The following is a 19,831-nucleotide window of genomic DNA, read 5'->3' on the forward strand; positions in this document are numbered from 1 at the left end:
TAACTCCAAGACTAGTCCACTTGATACTTCAGTACCTTTGAGTAACTAGGACCTTGCAATATCCAGTTGGACAAAAGACAAAACAAAACAAAACAAAAAAAAATTAATTTCACTCTTCATTTATAGGCCACACTCTGTCCTACTAGCCCAGATCTTGCATTGCATAGAACTAGCCCATCAGATACAACTTTAATAGCTATTATAGTAAGTACACAACATGTTGCCTGTGTTTAAAAGAAATGTATGCTTAGGAGGTCAGGGATACTTGAGTTCATATACCAGTTCTGCTGCTTACTTGATTTTAGGCATCCATTTGTCATCTGTGAAATCGGGTTATTAGTACATACCACATAGGGTTTTGATGGTGATTGAGGTGATGGACATAGATATCAATCCTGACACACATGTGTATTTCAGGGATATTAGAACACAAGGATATGGGTCACCTGGGTGGCTCAATTGGTTAAGCAACTGACTTCAGCTCAGGTCATGATCTTATGGTTTGTCAGTTCGAGCTCTGTGTCTGGCTCTGTGAGGACAGCTCAGAGCCTAGAGCCTGTTTTGGATTCTGTGTCTCCCTCCCTTTCTGCCCCTCCCCTGCTCACACTCTGTCTGTCTCTTTCATAAATAAATAAATACTTTTTAAAAAGAACACAAGGTCGGGGCGCCTGGGTGGCTCAGTCGGTTGAGCGGCCGACTTCGGCTCAGGTCATGATCTCGCGGTCCGTGAGTTCGAGCCCCGAGTCGGGCTCTGTGCTGACAGCTCGGAGCCTGGAGCCTGTTTCAGATTCTGTGTCTCCTTCTCTCTCTGACCCTCCCCCATTCATGCTCTGTCTCTCTCTGTCCCAAAAATAAATAAACTTAAAAAAATTTTTTAAAAAGAACACAAGGATATGGTAGACTACTATCTTTTACTCAGTATCTCACTTCTATTCCAGTTTCTGTCATCAGTGTTCGCATATTTGTTTATCCATTAAACTCACAATACTGCAAAAGGACTTTAGGTCTTTTCTGGAAGATATAGCAGGGTTTAGTGTAACAGAATTTTAGCAAGTTGATCTGAATTTCACTCTGGACAAACACTGGAGGATTAACATCCTTTTGTATCGATTGTCCTTTGCTCTACCCAAAAGAAAATTTTCTTGATTGTGGCAGGATGTGGTAAAATCACTCAGGGACACTCAAACTCAAATTAACTAGTATTTGTAGTAGAGGCTTATAGTGAACATTGTTTTTACCAGTTCTCAGAAATGCCTACCCTCAGAAGTTGTACACGTTTGGCAAGGAAAAAGTGTGCATGAAACTGAGTCATGTCCAGTTTGAATAGAGAACTCATCTGTTGGTCTCAGAGTTGGAATCATCAAAATTGATGAACTGAGAAACATAGGATTTGAAGGGGCCTAAGAAACCCAAGAGCAAGAGGCTTTTTTATCTGTCAAATATGCCTGTGGAAAAAAAACGTAAATAAACCTGATCATGCAATACAGCTGACCAGACTCTGAAGCTGCAAATACTAAACCATGAACTTGGCAATGGGAGAAGAATGTTCAGTGTTCCACAGTCAGCCAGTGTTTGCCTTCCCCCTTTTCTGTCTTACTATTTCTTCTTAATGCCATCATGGGACTTGGGGCTTGGCAAGGATGCTTATTCTGACTAAGCAATGAGGCTCATTTGGCAGGGGGATGGGGAGGGCCATAAACACTAGCTTGCATATCCCATCAAAGTACAATCAGGAAAAGAGTCTTCCTTCAAGATAATATACCTAGTGGGAAATCTATTCACTTGGGCTAGGTGATCTATAGTGAATAAAGGGACAGAGCTCTACAGTAGGAAAAATAACGCTTGCTTTATCTACACAGCAGTCTCTTCCCCTTCACACTAAGAGCTAGCAGCAGCAATCTATTCTCAATGCCACTCTCATGCTCAAGCCAAGACCCAATCGCTCCCAAGTGCACTTGTGTATTACAAGCTCTCAAGAGGGTACAAGAGTAATTCTACCAGTGAAATATATTCAGGTTTTCTCTTGCAACAGCTATGTTTGGGAACAACTCTATCTTCCACATTAAATATATGCATCATTATATGTTATATACTGTATATATATATATATATATATATATATATATATATATATATATATTGGCCTCCAAATACATGTCTATGTCCAAGCTAAATGGGCATTTAAAACAAATGCTTTTACATACATTTATGTTACTAGAATGACTGGATTTGATTAGTTAAAACTAAGGAAAGCAATTTTTATTATGCAGAGGCAAAACTACCAAATCCAAAAATTTCAGATTCAGGAAAACGGTGATTTATATAAGTACGCCTATGCATGTACTATGAATGTTTTTATCAAGTTTGGGGGAATATCTGAAATCCCAAATTTATAATCAAACCACAGTGAAATTTAGTTTTATCTATAAGGTATCTGCTTTGCCATAGGAGTACACATGAACAGACAGAAATTCCTTTTATTTTATTTTATTTTTTTATTTCAAGATCCAGCTGTACTCTGATAAAAGTCACTCAGTAAGGACTCTCTTAGGCATAACATTTCTATGTATTGATTATTGATTGAACTATTTTTATTTGTGGTTTTAACTTAAACTAAATTGGATTGACTTTGTAAGGACTGTGGAAAGCTGGCTTTCTATGAAGTTAGAAATTATCATATTAATAGAAAACAAATTCAAAAGCAAAATGACTTTATCTTTTAAAATTTCTGCAATGGTTTTTAATGATAATATTCATGCTATTGGGAATAACAATGTTGCCAAGGTTTCCGCTTCATAAATTGAAACCTAAAGTTTAAAACAACTGAAATATTGAAAAATAAGCATGCACAAGCCATGTTTATATAAGAACACCAATTTAGAGAACATATCTGTGTGTTCTAGATTTTAAAATTCTTTGAAATTTAACACAGACTGTAAGTTTAAGATAGCCTCAGAATATAAAAATTACATTTAATATCTTTCTTTCTTGAGGTCAGAACAATCTAATGTGAAATTCCAGTTACACCTTTACTTCATTTCAAGCAGATCAGATAATTCTTTAAACATCCATGTCCATGGTGAAATAGTTATTTTAAGTATATACCTCATAGGTTAATGTGGGAATTAGTTGAGATTATGTATGTATATATATTATATACATATACATACATATGTATATGTATATATGTATTATATATATAATATATATACACAACTAATTCCAATATGTGTATGTATCATATATATATATGTGTGTGTATATATGTGTATATATATATATATATACACATGAGTGTGTATATATATATATATATATGTATATATGTATCTCATAGGGTCTCATATACAAACCCTCATAGGGTTATGTAGGAATTAGTTGACATTGTGTGTGTGTGTGTGTATACACACACACACACACACACACACACACACACATATATATATATATACACACACACACACACACACCTATATACATGTATCTATATGTATGTGTATGTATATATTATGTATATATATTATATATGTATGTTGAAAATAAAAGTGTTTTCAATTACACAATAATTGATTATTATGTTTATAAGTTTCTAGAAGCTGCCCATATTCCTTGGCTTATAGGCTCCTTTGTCCATCTCCAAAGCCAGCAATGGCAGATGATACCTTTCGCATCACATTATTCTAAACTCCTCTTCTACTTCGTTTTTCTAAAGACCCTGCCTGGAGAATACAGGATAATCTTCCTACCCCAAAGTTCTTAACCATATCTGCAAAGTTCCTTTTATCACATGAGGTAACATATTCACAGGCTCCAGGTATTAGGATGTGAACATTTTTGGGGTCATTGTTCTATCTACCACAGTAATTATCCCATTTCTCATCAAATTTTCAACTTATTCATATATATATATACATATATATATACATATATATATATGTATGTATCATGTATAAATGTGTGTGTGTGTGTATATATATATATATATATATATATATATATATATGCAAAATTTCAACTAATTCCCACATAACCCTATGAGGGTTTGTATATGAGACCCTATGAGATTATGTATGTATATATATGTATGATACATACACATGTATTTATGTATATACATACATATACATAATCTCAACTAATTATCAAACTCAACTATATATCAATCTTAACTATATATATCAAAATATTATCAAACTCAACTATATATCAATCTCAACTATATATATCAAAATATTATATATAATATATATATATATATATATATATATATATATATATATATATGCATGCACTGACACACATAGTAAGCACTGCATAGGGTTAAGGACGTTTAGAATGGAATGATGGAGGACTCATATCCTCTATCTGATTTATCATCTATTTATAATCTAACTTCTCGGTCTTTTTATTTTGTGACATCAAGAAGTAGATAATCAGTGAGATAGTATTAAACATGATTGGATGAAGGATTTTGATTTTTTTTTTTTACCCTATTGAGGGGGAAAATCAATATGGCACCATATAAAGGAAATGCACTATGAATGTATATAAGAGAAAGGAGTAGGAAGTATGTTGTATGCCAGCTACAAATACCATCTTGTTTTTCCACAAGAGTTCAGGTATTCCAATTCTCAAATATTTATAATAGTTAGAAATATATGTTTATTTCAAAGGGTGGTAGGTAGGTGATAAATTCTGATCATAAACTTGAAATTGCTATGGGCCACACAGGTCCTATCAGAAAGAGAAAGAGTCTTAAAGAAAGACGTTTATAGGAAGCGAAGAACAAATACCCTGAGGGCTGGGCATTGTGGCTTGCAAATTTCCAACCTGGAAGTAGCATTTGGGGGTTATTAGTAATGGGATGTATTTTAAAGAATGCCTTGCTTTGGGGCGCCTAAATGGCTCAGTCGGTTGAGCGTCTGACTTCAGCTCAGGTCATGATCTCACGGTTCATGAGTTCGAGCCCCACATCGGGCTCTGTGCTGACAGCTCAGGGCCTGGAGACTGCTTTGGATTCTGTGTCTCCCTCTTTCTCTGCTCCTCCCCTGCTCACACCCAGTCTCTCTCTCAAAAATAAATAAAGATTAAAAAATTTTTTTTAAAAATTAAAAAAACAAACAATTCCTTGTTTTTTTTTAATGTTAATTAATTTATTTATTGAGAGAGAGAGAGAGAGAGAGAGAGAGAGAGAGAGAGAATGAGAGTGTGGCAGGGGCAGAGAGCTAGGAGAGAGAATCCCAAGCAGGCTCCACCCTGTCAGCCCAGAGCCCAATGTAGGGCTTGGTCTCATGAACTATGAGATAATTACCTAAGCTGAAACCAAGAATTGGAGGCTTAACCAACTGAGCCACCCAGACACCCCAAGAATTCCTTATGTTTGAACAGCTAATATGGTAATACTTCCCCAGACATGAAGTTTTTTTGGGCAAAGTTCTAATGCATACAAATTTACTATTTAATTTAAATAGGAATATTTTTAATCTAGTGGAAACAAACTTTGCTTTCTAAGTCTATGTTATAGTTCCATACTATCTGGCTTGCAGTCTCCTGGTTTTCTGATTCTACCCTTGTTATACAGTTGCTTCCTAAAATGTTGATCACATTTATATATCAAACAAAGTTTGCTGTCTTTGATCTTTGCACTATTAATATTGTAATGTTAGTTGATGCTTCAAAATCTACATATTCATTGATAAAAAAAACTCCATCTCTGTGCTTTAGAGTAAGTTGGAAATTTGACTCCTAAATATATTTTAAAAGCAGTTTTTTTTTTCTTTTTTCCTGAGGAATAAATATACTGTAGTTAGAAAACCAATATAAGATTTCCTGAGAAACATGCCCGAAGTATAAAGAAGAGTGCCACTTGGTGTTTTGTTTTTTTTGTTGTTGTTGTTGTTTTTTTTTTATGAATCTAAAGTGAGCCTGTAAGAAATGTATTAGATAGTTAAGGTACTTTTGCAAAAAGCCAACAAGAATGTCTTATTGATATATTTTTAAATTTACTATACTATATTTTTATTGTTGATATTTACAAAACAAGAGTTTTCATAACTATACTCCTAATAGGAGATCCTCCAAAAATTTCCCATATGCTTACATTCTAAACAAAATATCTTAACATAGGAATTTTTCATATTTATAATCTGTGCAAATGGTAAAACATCTTATTGGCTTACAGAAGTCTTCCATATCTAATTCCTCATTTAATCTCATAAAGCTGCATTCTGTAATTTTACTGTTATATCTAATGGATTCTCTTTGAGGATCAATTGCTTGAAGATATTCAGTGATATTGAAGATAGTCCAAAGAAAGAAAAAAAAAACAGAAATAATTAAAAGAATGAAAAGTGGTGGGGCGCCTGGGTGGCTTGGTCGGTTAAGCATCTGACTTCGGCTCAGGTCATGATCTCACGGTCCATGAGTTCAAGCCCCGCGTTGGGCTCTGTGCTGACCACTCAGAGCCTGCAGCCTGTTTCAGTTTCTGTGTCTCCCTCTCTCTCTGCCCCTCCCCTATTCATGCTCTGTCTCTCTCTGTCTCAAAAATAAATAAACGTTAAAAAATAATAAAAAAAGAATGAAAAGTGGAACCTGTGAGTGAAGATTAAAGGGAAATAGGGTCATTTAGTTTGGAAAGAGACAAAAATGATCTTAAGCTACATGACAGCTTTAATATTGAAGACAAAGGACAGTTAGTCTATGTTTATACAACTAATGGACTAAGATAAAATGAACTGGAAATTGAAGGAGGACAAATGAAATGATTAAGCTATTATAAACAATTCTGGAATAATTTCGACATCACATGACCTACTACATCCAGGTAGTTCACAGATTTAATATTAGACACAATAATTCCTTTTGATAATGTTAGTTTTGAGAAGTTGAGTTTTTAGTCATTCTTGGGAAAAAAAGCAAATACCATGGGAATATTTATGTGGAAAGGGTATAAGGGTGGTGATGTCTAATCAGATTCAATATTTAAAATGTTGCACATATATACTATTAGTGAGTGTGGTTAAGAACAAAGTAAAATGTATTATTTTTTCTTTTATTTGTGTGCATTATTTTTTTAAATGTCTAGTAAGTGTTAGTCCATAATTATTTGTGATGTGATGTTGTTTGGATTTAACTACTGATTACACTGAACTACTAGATTTTGTTTCTGGAGTACTGTGGAAAAAAAATACACCACAAACGTGACTGTGAAACCACAAAACTGAGAATCTGTTATTTTTTAAATTTATTTTTTTTAAATGTTTGCTTTAGAGAGAGAGAATGTGAACAGGGGAGGGGCAGATAGATGGTGTGACAGAGGATCTGAAGCTGACTCTGTGCTGATACCACAGAGCTTGATGCAGGGCTCGAACTCACACACCATGAGACCATGACCTGAGGCATAGTCAGACACTTAACTGACTGAGCTGCCCAGGCACTCCAAATTTATTTCTGTTTCAAAGCAACAATGTGCATCTCACCTTCTTTATAATATTCCCACATTGCTAAAAGTACAGGTTGAACCCAGACATTATTATAAATTTGTGACAGAACATCAGACTTCAGACCATAACTTAATTGCTCCTTTAAATGACTTTCATGGTCAAGAGATGCTCTTTCCAGTCGATTCTGTGGGGTTTTAGAGATGTCGCTTATTATCATTAATGTCTTGCAAAATTTAGATTCCTTTATTATTTCTTTAAGGCCAAGAATTTCATAAGTGAAAAAGAATATTTTAGTGATAGCTTCTGCCCTATGTCCATGGCTCTTTGTGGTGTTAGCAGAAAGCATTTATGGGGACCTTATAAAACTTGTAAACATTTTGAAATAAAAAATATGTTTTTAGATATATTGAGAAGCTTTCTTCAGTAGTAGTTGTTTCAAATTAGAAATGGAATGTCCCTTGAGGAAAAACTAGAATCACTAATTATAGACTTAATAAAATGTTGCCTATAGGCAGAATATTGAACTTTGAATTGAAACTTTTAGCAGCTGAGGAAATATGAAAGAATATAATTCTACAGGTGATTCAGTTTCCGCTTTTGTTACATATTCTCAATATGGTAGGTTGTTTGAAAATTATGTTAATAAAATGTAGCCTCCAACTCTCAAAGTCAGTTCATGTGTTTTGACTTCAGTGATGCATTACAGATTCATTTATTTTATTTAAATGCTTGGCCTCTTGAATTTGAGACCTGAAACACTGCAGGGTAATGTTTATCAAAGTACATGTGACCACAGAGATGTATTTCTAACTATTTCCTTATCTTTTAAGAACCCTCGTCCTATATGGAGCTCAAAGAAAAATCAAGCATTTATTCTGTCTTGATTCCATATTATTTGTCATTACATTTGAATCAGAAGTGAAGAGTCTGAAGCAAAATCTAATTAGGATCTTTCCTGCCTTATAATATTTTTGCAAATTGAACATTTACATTTTTTTTTAATTTATTTATTTATTTATTTATTTATTTTTTAATATATGAAATTTACTGTCAAATTGGTTTCCATACAACACCCAGTGCTCATCCCAAAAGGTGCCCTCCTCAATACCCATCACCCACCCTGCCCTCCCTCCCACCCCCCATCAACCCTCAGTTTGTTCTCAGTTTTTAACAGTCTCTTATGCTTTGGCTCTCTCCCACTCTAACCTCTTTTTTTTTTTTTTTTTTCCTTCCCCTCCCCCATGGGTTTCTGTTACGTTTCTCAGGATCCACATAAGAGTGAAACCATATGGTATCTGTCTTTCTCTGTATGGCTTATTTCACTTAGCATCACACTCTCCAGTTCCATCCACGTTGCTACAAAAGGCCATATTTCATTCTTTCTCATTGCCACGTAGTATTCCATTGTGTATATAAACCACAATTTCTTTATCCATTCATCAGTTGATGGACATTTAGGCTCTTTCCATAATTTGGCGATTGTTGAGAGTGCTGCTATAAACATTGGGGTACAAGTGCCCCTATGCATCAGTACTCCTGTATCCCTTGGATAAATTCCTAGCAGTGCTATTGCTGGGTCATAGGGTAGGTCTATTTTTAATTTTCTGAGGAACCTCCACACTGCTTTCCAGAGCGGCTGCACCAATTTGCATTCCCACCAACAGTGCAAGAGTGTTCCCATTTCTCCACATCCTCTCCAGCATCTATAGTCTCCTGATTTCTTCATTTTGGCCATTCTGACTGGCGTGAGGTGGTATCTGAGTGTGGTTTTGATTTGTATTTCCCTGATGAGGAGCGACGTTGAACATCTTTTCATGTGCCTGTTGGCCATCCGGATGTCTTCTTTAGAGAAGTGTCTATTCATGTTTTCTGCCCATTTCTTCACTGGGTTATTTGTTTTTCGGGTGTGGAGTTTGATGAGCTCTTTATAGATTTTGGATACTAGCCCTTTGTCCGATGTGTCATTTGCAAATATCTTTTCCCATTCCGTTGGTTGCCTTTTAGTTTTGTTGGTTGTTTCCTTTGCTGTGCAGAAGCTTTTTATCTTCATAAGGTCCCAGTAATTCACTTTTGCTTTTAATTCCCTTGCCTTTGGGGATGTGCCGAGTAAGAGATTGCTACGGCTGAGGTCAGAGAGGTCTTTTCCTGCTTTCTCCTCTAAGGTTTTGATGGTTTCCTGTCTCACATTCAGGTCCTTTATCCATTTTGAGTTTATTTTTGTGAATGGTGTGAGAAAGTGGTCTAGTTTCAACCTTCTGCATGTTGCTGTCCAGTTCTCCCAGCACCATTTGTTAAAGAGACTGTCTTTTTTCCATTGGATGTTCTTTCCTGCTTTGTCAAAAATGAGTTGGCCATACGTTTGTGGGTCTAGTTCTGGGGTTTCTATTCGATTCCATTGGTCTATGTGTCTGTTTTTATGCCAATACCATGCTGTCTTGATGATGACAGCTTTGTAGTAGAGGCTAAAGTCTGGGATTGTGATGCCTCCTACTTTGGTCTTCTTCTTCAAAATTACTTTGGCTATTCGGGGCCTTTTGTGGTTCCATATGAATTTTAGGATTGCTTGTTCTAGTTTCGAGAAGAATGCTGGTGCAATTTTGATTGGGATTGCATTGAATGTGTAGATAGCTTTGGGTAGTATTGACATTTTGACAATATTTATTCTTCCAATCCATGAGCAGGGAATGTCTTTCCGTTTCTTTATATCTTCTTCAATTACCTGCATAAGCTTTCTATAGTTTTCAGCATACAGATCTTTTACATCTTTGGTTAGATTTATTCCTAGGTATTTTATGCTTCTTGGTGCAATTGTGAATGGGATCAGTTTCTTTATTTGTCTTTCTGTTGCTTCATTGTTAGTGTATAAGAATGCAACTGATTTCTGTACATTGATTTTGTATCCTGCAACTTTGCTGAATTCATGTATCAGTTCTAGCAGACTTTTGGTGGAGTCTATCGGATTTTCCATGTATAATATCATGTCATCTGCAAAAAGCGAAAGCTTGACTTCATCTTTGCCAATTTGGATGCCTTTGATTTCCTTTTGTTGTCTGATTGCTGATGCTAGAACTTCCAGCACTATATTAAACAGCAGCGGTGAGAGTGGGCATCCCTGTCGTGTTCCTGATCTCAGGGAAAAAGCTCTCAGTTTTTCCCCATTGAGGATGATGTTAGCTGTGGGCTTTTCATAAATGGCCTTTATGATCTTTAAGTATGTTCCTTCTATCCCGACTTTCTCAAGGGTTTTTATTAAGAAAGGGTGCTGGATTTTGTCAAAGGCCTTTTCTGCATCGATTGACAGGATCATATGGTTCTTCTCTTTTTTTTTGTTAATGTGATGTATCACGTTGATCGATTTACGAATGTTGAACCAGCCCTGCATCCCAGGAATGAATCCCACTTGATCATGGTGAATAATTCTTTTTATATGCTGTTGAATTCGATTTGCTAGTATCTTATTGAGAATTTTTGCATCCATATTCATCAGGGATATTGGCCTGTAGTTCTCTTTTTTTACTGGGTCTCTGTCTGGTTTAGGAATCAAAGTAATACTGGCTTCATAGAATGAGTCTGGAAGTTTTCCTTCCCTTTCTATTTCTTGGAATAGCTTGAGAAGGATAGGTATTATCTCTGCTTTAAACGTCTGGTAGAACTCCCCTGGGAAGCCATCTGGTCCTGGACTCTTATTTGTTGGGAGATTTTTGATAACCGATTCAATTTCTTCGCTGGTTATGGGTCTGTTCAAGCTTTCTATTTCCTCCTGATTGAGTTTTGGAAGAGTGTGGGTGTTTAGGAATTTGTCCATTTCTTCCAGGTTGTCCAATTTGTTGGCATATAATTTTTCATAGTATTCCCTGATAATTGTTTGTATCTCTGAGGGATTGGTTGTAATAATTCCATTTTCATTCATGATTTTATCTATTTGGGTCATCTCCCTTTTCTTTTTGAGAAGCCTGGCTAGAGGTTTGTCAATTTTGTTTATTTTTTCAAAAAACCAACTCTTGGTTTCGTTGATCTGCTCTACAGTTTTTTTAGATTCTATATTGTTTATTTCTGCTCTGATCTTTATGATTTCTCTTCTTCTGCTGGGTTTAGGCTGCCTTTGCTGTTCTGCTTCTATTTCCTTTAGGTGTGCTGTTAGATTTTGTATTTGGGATTTTTCTTGTTTCTTGAGATAGGCCTGGATTGCAATGTATTTTCCTCTCAGGACTGCCTTCGCTGCGTCCCAAAGCGTTTGGATTGTTGTATTTTCATTTTCGTTTGTTTCCATATATTTTTTAATTTCTTCTCTAATTGCCTGGTTGACCCACTCATTCGTTAGTAGGGTGTTGTTTAACCTCCATGCTTTTGGAGGTTTTCCAGACTTTTTCCTGTGGTTGATTTCAAGCTTCATAGCATTGTGGTCTGAAAGTATGCATGGTATAATTTCAATTCTTGTAAACTTATGAAGGGCTGTTTTGTGACCCAGTATATGATCTATCTTGGAGAATGTTCCATGTGCACTCGAGAAGAAAGTATATTCTGTTGCTTTGGGATGCAGAGTTCTAAATATATCTGTCAAGTCCATCTGATCCAATGTATCATTCAGGGCCCTTGTTTCTTTATTGACTGTGTGTCTAGATGATCTATCCATTTCTGTAAGTGGTGTGTTAAAGTCCCCTGCAATGACCACATTCTTATCAATAAGGTTGCTTATGTTTATGAGTAACTGTTTTATATATCTGGGGGCTCCGGTATTTGGCGCATAGACATTTATAATTGTTAGCTCTTCCTGATGGATAGACCCTGTAATTATTATATAATGCCCTTCTTCATCTCTTGTTACAGCCTTTAATTTAAAGTCTAGTTTGTCTGATATAAGTATGGCTACTCCAGCTTTCTTTTGGCTTCCAGTAGCATGATAAATAGTTCTCCATCCCCTCACTCTCAATCTAAAGGTGTCCTCAGATCTAAAATGAGTCTCTTGTAGACAGCAAATAGATGGGTCTTGTTTTTTTATCCATTCTGATACCCTATGTCTTTTGGTTGGCGCATTTAATCCATTTACATTCAGTGTTATTATAGAAAGATACGGGTTTAGAGTCATTGTGATGTCTGTATGTTTTATGCTTGTAGTGATGTCTCTGGTACTTTGTCTCACAGGATCCCCCTTAGGATCTCTTGTAGGGCTGGTTTCGTGGTGACAAATTCCTTCAGTTTTTGTTTGTTTGGGAAGACCTTTATCTCTCCTTCTATTCTAAATGACAGACTTGCTGGATAAAGGATTCTCGGCTGCATATTTTTTCTGTTTAGCACACTGAAGATACCGTGCCAAGCCTTTCTGGCCTGCCAAGTTTCTAATTTTTTTTTTTTTTCCAACGTTTTTTATTTTATTTTTGGGACAGAGAGAGACAGAGCATGAACGGGGGAGGGGCAGAGAGAGAGGGAGACACAGAATCGGAAACAGGCTCCAGGCTCCGAGCCATCGGCCCAGAGCCCGACGCGGGGCTCGAACTCACGGACCGCGAGATCGTGACCTGGCTGAAGTCGGACGCTTAACCGACTGCGCCACCCAGGCGCCCCTGGCCTGCCAAGTTTCAAAGGAGAGATCAGTCACGAGTCTTATAGGTCTCCCTTTATATGTGAGGGCACGTTTATCCCTTGCTACTTTCAGAATTTTCTCTTTATCCTTGTATTTTGCCAGTTTCACTATGATATGTCGTGCAGAAGATCGATTCAAGTTACGTCTGAAGGGAGTTCTCTGTGCCTCTTGGATTTCAATGCCTTTTTCCTTCCCCAGTTCAGGGAAGTTCTCAGCTATAATTTCTTCAAGTACCCCTTCAGCACCTTTCCCTCTCTCTTCCTCCTCTGGGATACCAATTATGCGTATATTATTTCTTTTTAGTGTATCACTTAGTTCTCTAATTTTCCCCTCATACTCCTGGATTTTTTTATCTCTCTTTCTTTCAGCTTCCTCTTTCTCCATAACTTTATCTTCTAGTTCACCTATTCTCTCCTCTGCCTCTTCAATCCGAGCCGTCGTGGTTTCCATTTTGTTTTGCATTTCGTTTAAAGCGTTTTTCAGCTCCTCGTGACTGTTCCTTAGTCCCTTGATCTCTGTAGCAAGAGATTCTCTGCTGTCCTGTATACTGTTTTCAAGCCCAGCGATTAATTTTATGACTATTATTCTAAATTCACTTTCTGTTATATTATTTAAATCCTTTATGATCAGTTCATTAGCTGTTGTTATTTCCTGGAGATTCTTCTGAGGGGAATTCTTCCGTTTGGTCATTTTGGACAGTCCCTGGAGTGGTGAGGACCCGCCGGGCACTTCCCCCGTGCTGTGGTGTATAACTGGAGTTGGTGGGCGGGGCCGCAGTCCGACCTGATGTCTGCCCCCAGCCCACCGCTGGGGCCACAGTCAGACTGGTGTGTACCTTCTCTTCCCCTCTCCTAGGGGCGGGATTCACTGTGGGGTGGTGTGGCCCGTCTGGTCTACTTGCACACTGCCAGGCTTGTGGTGCTGGGGAGCTGGCGTATTAGCTCGGGTGGGTAGGCAAGGTGCACGGGGGCGGGAGGGGCAGGCTTAGCTCGCTTCTCCTTAGGTGATCCACTTCAGGAGGGGCCCTGTGGCAGCGGGAGGGAGTCAGATCCGCTGCCGGAGGTTTGGCTCCGCAGAAGCACAGAGTTGGGTGTTTGCGCGGAGCGAGCAAGTTCCCTGGCAGGAACTGGTTCTCTTTGGGATTTTGGCTGGGGGATGGGCGGGGGAGATGGTGCTGGCGAGCGCCTTTGTTCCCCGCCAAGCTGAGCTCTGCCGTCCGGGGGGCTCAGCAGCTCTCCCTCCCTTTGTCCTCCAGCCTTCCCGCTTTCTGAGCAGAGCTGTTAACTTCTGACCTCCCAGACGCTAAGTCGCGCTTGCTGTCGGAACACAGTCCGTCCGGCCCCTCCGCTTTTGCCAGCCCGACTCGGGGGCTCTGCTTGGCCGGCGAGCCGCCCCTCCGCCCCGGCTCCCTCCCGCCAGTCCGTGGAGCGCGCACCGCCTCGCCGCCCTTCCTACCCTCTTCCGTGGGCCTCTCGTCTGCGCTTGGCTCCGGAGACTCCGTTCTGCTAATCCTCTGGCGGTTTTCTGGGTTCTTTAGGCAGGTGTAGGTGGAATCTAAGTGATCAGCAGGACGCGCGGTGAGCCCAGCGTCCTCCTACGCCGCCATCTTCCGGAACTTCCGAACATTTACATTTTTAATAACACATAAGATTATATTACATCATCAACAGTTTATTATAGCCATATATGCTGGCCATAACTATAAAACCTGAAAGGGGGTCGCCGGGGACCTCACATAGATCATATGCAGCTGACCAGTAAAGATGCTGTCGGAGTAATCATACTTTGAATTTCTAAAAATCGTGTGGTGGGTACGTTGTGGGTGTTGTGACGGCAATAGAATTAAAATAACTCTCATTTGTCCTAGCTGAAATCATGGTTCAGAATTATATAACAGTGTAGTAGGAATACTGTTGTGTGTATACTGGATTTTAAAGAGAATTTTTTGGACTATACATAGAATATTAAAAACAGGTAAGGGCCACCTGGGTGTCTTAGTCAGTTGAGCATCTGACTCTTGATTTCAGCTTAGATCATGGTCTCATGGTTTGTGAGATAGAGCTCCACATCAGGCTCTGTGCGGACAGCAAGGAGCCTGCTTGGGATTCTGTCTCTCCCTCTCTCTCTGCCCATCCCCATTTGTGCTCTATCCCTTCTTCTGAAAATAAATAAAATAAAATAAAATAAATAACAAAAAATAAAAGCAGCTAAAATTTCAGTTACCTATCAGTTATAAATAATTTCCTCTTATATAAAAAAATATTAAGCAATGCATATAACAGGAATTAAAGTCTCTTAAGTTTGTCTTATTTTTTTAATTTGTGGTTGCATGCTAAGAATTACGTATCTATTGCAAACAATTCTTTCAGTAATACCGCTTTCATAGACATTGCCTATTTGTTGACCAGTTAGATTTATTATGTACTTAGACATTGTGAAATTAGTCCTGATACCAACACTTTATCTTGAAAGGAGAATCAAGCAGAGAATCAAGGATAATCAAGCAGAATAGTTAAAATGAGTAGTAAAAGCCTCTTGTAAATTTTATCAAGTATATTAAAAGCAATTTCCTTAGTAGCCATGTCAATTAAGGGTTGACAGGTGGAAGGACTTCCTGAATGGGTACTCAACCAAATTAGTTTCTGAGTTCAGGATCCTCCCTATTGCTCTTATGGAATCTCCCTTTCCATCAATCTTTGCCTGGTTTACTTCCTCATTTCATTCAGATTCAGCTCAAATATGGCGTTCCCTTGCTTTATCATCTAATAGTTTACACTCCCCTCTTTGCATGCTGTTGCTCTACACAACTATTTGGTTCCCTCACAGAACTATTTGGCATTATTTAAATGTTTTTTGTTTATTTTTCCATTGTGCAGTTCTCTGTAATCTTAATGGAAATAGTAACCTTGCCCTATTCAGTACACCTGGAATAGTATCTGGCATATAGTAGGTATTCTAGAAATATTTGTTGAATGAATGAATAAAAGAAGACGCTATGTCATTTCCATATATAGTTCTCTTTACTTAGCCTAACTTGAATTTATCTCCACTAAGTAGAAAGTGTACAGGGAGAAGGATCTTTGGTGTGTGGCAAAAGTTATCTGACCTGGCAAAATCATTAAATTTAATAGCTAGAGTTGGACAATGAGAGCATTGCAGTAACTCATTATAGAACATTTCTCTGTATCACATCCTGCTCACACAGTGAACTGATTTTATCTTAAATAAGGAGATCTGTGGCTTCTAGGTTTCAAAAAAATCCTTTGATATCTGTAAATATAGTGGATTTGGCCTTGAAGTAGCCACACTTTATGAACAATATATGCATTCGGACCACAAAAGTATAATTGCAAAGAGGGCAATTTACCTTTTAGTTCAGGGATGTTCTTAATACACATTTGATTGTATCTAGAATGCCTTTATCTTGCTCAGTTGACTAACCCAGTCACGTCTTTTGTCTTTTTCAATAAACTGATTATTCGTTGGTAGACTTCATCATATTTAACTTGTAAGTTTTTGATAAACTTTTCTAAATCAGTGTCTCAATGTTGATCTCTTGATCCTGGTGAAGGATATTTCATGTAATTTCTTAAGAAGCTTTGTCACTATCTTTTTAAAAGCACTTTTATAATTTAAATTTTTTTCCAATAGCTTTTTTCCAATAGCTATTTTTTTTTCTAATAACATTTATTGAAAAGACCGTCTTTTCCCCATATTCTTGCCTCTTTTGTCATAGATTAATTGACTATATAAGTGTGTATTTATTTCTGGGCTTCCCATCCTGTTCCATTGACCTATGTGTCTGTTTTTTGTGTCAATACCATCTTATTTTGATTTCTACAGCTTGGAAGTGTATCTTTAAATTTGGGATTGTGATATCAGGTTTTTTTTTTGTTTTTGTTTGTTTGTTTGTTTGTTTGTTTTCCAAGATTGCTCTGGCTCTTCAGGGTCTTTGTGATTCCATAAAAAAATAAGGGGTTATTTGTTCTAGTTCTTGAAAAAATACTATTAATATTTTGATAGATATTGCAATGAATCTGTAAATAGGTTTGAATATTATGGACATTTTAACAATATTCTTCTAATCCATGGGCATGACATATCTTTTCATTTGTTTGTATCATCTTAAATTTCTTTCAACAGTGTCTTATAATTTTCAGAGTATAGATCTTTCACCTACTTGGTTACATTTACTCCTATATATTTTATTATTTTTGGTGCAATTAAAAGTGGGGCAGTTTCCTAATGATTCTTTCTTCCACTTTGTCATTACTGCATAAAAACACAACAGATTTCTGTGTGTTAATTTTGTATCCTGCAACATTACTGAATTCATTCGTTCTTTTGTGTAGTCCTTGGGGACTTTTGAACATAACATGTCATCTGCAAACAGTGACAGTTTTACTTCTTTCTTATGAATTTGGATGATTTTTCTTTATTTTTCTTATCCGATTGCTGCAGCTAGAACTATGTTGAATAAAAATTGAATAAAAGGTACTATGTTGAATAAAAGTGGCAAGAGTGTGTGTCCTTGTTCCTGATCTTAGAGAAAAAGCTTTCGGTTAATCACCGTTAAGATATTAGCTGTGGGTTTTTTATATATGGCCTTTATTGTGTGTGGTATGTTTCATAACCCATTTTGTTGAGAGATTTATCATGAACAGATGTTGTATTTTCTCAAATGCTTTTCTACATCTATTGAAACAATCATATTATTTTTATCTTTCTTCTTTTTTAATGTGATGTGTAACATGGATTGATTTGGGAATGTTGAACCTTTCTTTCATCCCTGGAATAAATCCCATTTGATCATGGTGAGTGCTCCTTTTAATGCATTGTTGAATTTGGTTCGCCAATAGTTTGCTAAAGATTTTTGGATCTATGTTCATCAGGGATGTTGGCCTGTAGGTTTCTTTCTTCTTCTTCTTCTTCTTCTTCTTCTTTTTTTTCTTTTCTTCTTTTTTTTTATAGTTTTTTTTTGTTTGTTTGTTTTTGTTTTTGTTTTTGTTTTTGTCTGGTTTTGGTATACAGGTAATGATGCTAAGCCTTGTAGAATGAATTTGGAAGTTTCCTTCCTCTTGTTTCTTGAATAGTTTGAGAAGTACAAGTATTAACTCTTCTTTGAACGTTTGGTAGAACTCACCTATGAGTTTGGGAGCTTTTGATTACTGATTCAATTTCTCTGCTAGTCTTTTTGAATTTTCTATTTCTTTCTGATTCAGTTTTACAAGATTATATACTTCTAGGAGTATATCTGTTTTTGTTGCCAATTTGTTGGCATATAATTTTTCATAGTATTCCCCATAATTCTTTATATTTCTGTTGTGTTTGTTATATTTACTCTTTCATTAAGCATGACTAGCCTTTACACATAGAGACAAACCTTGGAATATTGTGGGTTTGGCTCAGGACCATTGCAATGAAGTGAATATTGCAATAAAATGAGTCAAATGAATTTTTGGCTTCCCAGTACACTTAAAGGTTGTGCTTTTACTATACTGTAGTCTTAAGTGTGCAATAGCATTATGTCTAAAACAAATAATGTATATACTTTAACTAAAAAATGCATCATTGCTAAAAATTTCCATCATCTGAGCTTTCAGTGAAACATAATCTTTTTGTTGGTAGAGGGTCTTGCTTTGATGTTGATGGCTGCTGACTGATCAGGGTAGCAGTTGCTGAGGTTAAGGTGTCTGTGGCAATTTTCTTAAAACAGGACAACAATTGAATTTGTTGCATCGATTGACCTTCCTTTTCACTAATGATTTCTCTATACCATTTTACCACATTAGAACTCCCACCACAATTGAAGTAAGTGGTCTCAAACCTGGCTACTGTTTTATCAACTAAGTCCGTGTAATATTCTAAATCTTTTGCTGTCATTTTAACAGTCTTCACAGCATCTTCACCAGGAGTAGATTCTCTCAAGAAACCACTTTCTTCGCTCATCCATAGGAAGCAATTCTTCATCTGCTCAAGTTTTATCATGAGCTTGCAGCAATTCAGTGACATCTTCAGTCTCCACTTCTAATTCTAGATCTCTTGCTGTTTCCACCACATGTGCAGTTACTTTCTCTACTGAAGTGTTGAAACCCTCTGAATCATCCCTTTTCCAAGTCAAACCCTCCAAGTTGATGGTTGGAATCAACTTCTTCCAAACTCCTGTTAATTATGCTATTTTGGAGTGTCTGGATGGCTCAGTCGGTTAAGCATTTGACTCTTGATTTTGGCTCAGGTCATGATCTCATGGTTGTGAGATTGAGCCCCCATGTCCAGCTCTGCACTAGGCTTGGAGCCTCCTTAACATTCTGTCACTCCTTTCCCTCTGCCCCTCCCACATGCTTGCATGCATGTGTGCACGCGCACTCGCACGCACACACGCACACACACCCTTTCTCTCTCAAAAATGATGCTATTTCAATCCCTTCTATGAAGTATGAATGTTCTTAATGACATCTTCATGGAGTATCTTGCCCAGAAGATTTTCACCTTGCTTTGCCTAGATCCATCAGAGGAATCACTATCCATCACTATATTCTATTAAATACATTTCTTCAGTAAGACTTGAAGATCATAATTATTCCTTGATCCATGGGCTACAGATGGATGTTGTGTTAGCAAGCATGAAAATAACATGAATCTCATTGTGTGATCTCTTGGGTTATCAGGTACATTGTCAACAACAGTAATATTTTGGAAATGAATCTTTTTTTCTGAGCCTTAGGTCTCAACAGTGGGCTTCAAATAGTAAACCATGTTGTAAACAGATGTGCTGTCATCTAGTGTTCCAGTTATAGAGGACAGGCAG

At 37.1% G+C, this 19,831-nt stretch overlaps 1 protein-coding gene across 5 annotated transcripts in view; it reads left to right on the top strand.

The window, feature by feature from the left end:
* The window catches only part of NKAIN2 (sodium/potassium transporting ATPase interacting 2), a 1,000,454-nt gene that overhangs the window by 355,748 nt on the left and 624,875 nt on the right, over positions 1-19,831 (top strand). The gene's annotated exons all lie outside the window — the stretch shown is intronic.

This window comes from Neofelis nebulosa, chromosome 6, assembly GCF_028018385.1.
Source record: "Neofelis nebulosa isolate mNeoNeb1 chromosome 6, mNeoNeb1.pri, whole genome shotgun sequence".
NCBI lineage: Eukaryota > Metazoa > Chordata > Mammalia > Carnivora > Felidae > Neofelis > Neofelis nebulosa.